Source organism: Capsicum annuum, unplaced genomic scaffold, assembly GCF_002878395.1.
Source record: "Capsicum annuum cultivar UCD-10X-F1 unplaced genomic scaffold, UCD10Xv1.1 ctg77678, whole genome shotgun sequence".
Taxonomy (NCBI): Eukaryota; Viridiplantae; Streptophyta; class Magnoliopsida; order Solanales; family Solanaceae; genus Capsicum; species Capsicum annuum.
The window spans coordinates 1-2,008 of NW_025888097.1; the positions used below are offsets into that span (position 1 = coordinate 1).

At 38.8% G+C, this 2,008-nt stretch overlaps 1 long non-coding RNA gene across 1 annotated transcript; it reads right to left on the minus strand.

Moving 5' to 3' along the window:
- Window positions 1-1,464: 1,464 nt before the first annotated feature.
- Window positions 1,465-1,940, minus strand: LOC124894816. Its single transcript, XR_007051381.1, has 2 exons — window positions 1,846-1,940; window positions 1,465-1,734 (listed from the first exon to the last, which is right to left on the minus strand). It is a non-coding gene; the product is annotated as an uncharacterized LOC124894816 (long non-coding RNA).
- Window positions 1,941-2,008: the final 68 nt, after the last annotated feature.

The window sequence follows — 2,008 nt, forward strand, 5'->3', positions numbered from 1 at the left end:
GGGGGCATCGCAACCCCTCACTATTTGGATCATCCAAACTCTCCCTTGCGCTAGTCCTAAAATTCCGAAACTTCACCGAGATGTACTACACCCCTGCCCCATCGCAACGCAACAAAAATCTCTTGAAACGAACATCGGGAAGGTCATGAAATAATTCGATAAAGATTAAGGGTCCAAATTAAAACTAAGTGTTGGATCACCTTGTAGAAGATTCTAAGTGTTGAACTCAATAGGACTCATTTCGGAGGTTTTAATGAGAATGAAAATTTTTGGGGTCTTACAGTTCACTGAAGAGGGAATGAGTTCAGATAACTCATTGTCCAAAACCGTGATTTGCCAATCCGGGTATTATATATTACACTGGCCTAGAGCCGTGTGGCGTATCAGAATCAGAAACTTCAACCCTTGCAACACACTCTGGTTGGAGGCTTCCCTGCCGAGTCAATGGCGGATTTCATATAGCCCGTGGAATATCAGAATTGTAGAGGAGTGTCACCTAACTCAGAAGTATTACAAAGATTAGAAATTGTTTAAACAAGACTGCTTTATGATTATCAAAATGATGCCCATATGTTTTCGGAAACTACTTTATGTATGATGTCTTATTAAATTGCTCTCATCAATTTTATATATGAAATTACACTATTTTAGATTGCTTCGTGTGCCAGTACTTTTGTATTGACCCCCCTCCCCCTCCAACCTCTCAGGTTCTGAGGCACAGTCTAGGGGTCTAGATAATCAGTAGAGAGTTCAGAAAGCAGAAGTGATTTTACAGTGGTGAGCCTTCTATATTCTGGAAGGCCTAATGTCTTGCAGTATTTATCATTCTATAGTTTTGGTTTGCTGGGGGCCTTGTCCCAGTTTTCAAACAGTTGTTTTATTTTAGTCATGTAGTAGAGATTTCGCAGACAGTTTTCAGATGTTGATAGATGGTGGTGGACTTCATTTTTTTTTCCATTATTGATTTATATTAGACTCATGACCATGTTCCCATTGTATTGTGTATTTTCGTATTGCTTTTATCATATGAACTATGTGCATAATAATTAGATACAGAAGGATGTTTCGGGCCTTCATGGTTTGGAATGCTCGTCACGGCCAAGGCCCCGGTTCGGGTCGTGACAGAACTTGAGGTGGAGCAAGCCTTAATCCAACAGCAACTACATTATGAAACTCAGGCCAAGATTTGAGTTCTTGAACATTCCTAACATTTGGATCTAAGTTAACCTAAACAAGAAAAAGAGGCAAGACTTACACAAAAAGAACTTTACAAACGCATAACTGTTGCAAGGCAATCATGGACCTAGGGAGGAGCATATTGGTGGTTATGGTACTGCTCACAAGTTCGTTTTCCAACAAATATAATAATGATGAAATGTGGGAATGCCAGAGAAAAATGTACCACGTTTTTTTTCTTTTTTGCAAAAAAAAACTACAGAACATCATAAAAAGGAACAAACTTCAAGGATAAAAAGCATTCACCAAAATCATGTGACCATCTACATTCAATAAGTAAAACATCAACCTGGCTCCTATCAATTATCTGAAGACTAACCTGCTACTTTAAAGAAATACATAAACAACAACATACCCAGTATAATTCCACAAATGGGGATTTAAAGAAATATATACATAGATGGAAATAGATGTCCACTAGAATTTGTCTAAACATACCATTGCATTTTGCTGTGAAGGCAGCCAACCAGCCAAGATAAGCTTGGGAACCGTGAGAGCCTACAGATGTTAAAACAACTTCCTTACAACACCATAGGGACCAACTGCTAATTTGGGAATCAAAGACTACACTAAGCTATTTCAGTTGTAGAAGACAATAAAAGATGGTACCTCCGTCAAGAGAGTACAGGTTGTAGCAAGAGTAAATGCACCGCGGCCAAAGGGAAGGGTTGTAGTCCTTTGAGAAAGCTGCCATAATTGAGCCTAAAGAAAATAAAGAGAGAATCAATGTGACAGACAAACACTTGCAGATGTATATGAGGTGTAAAGGATA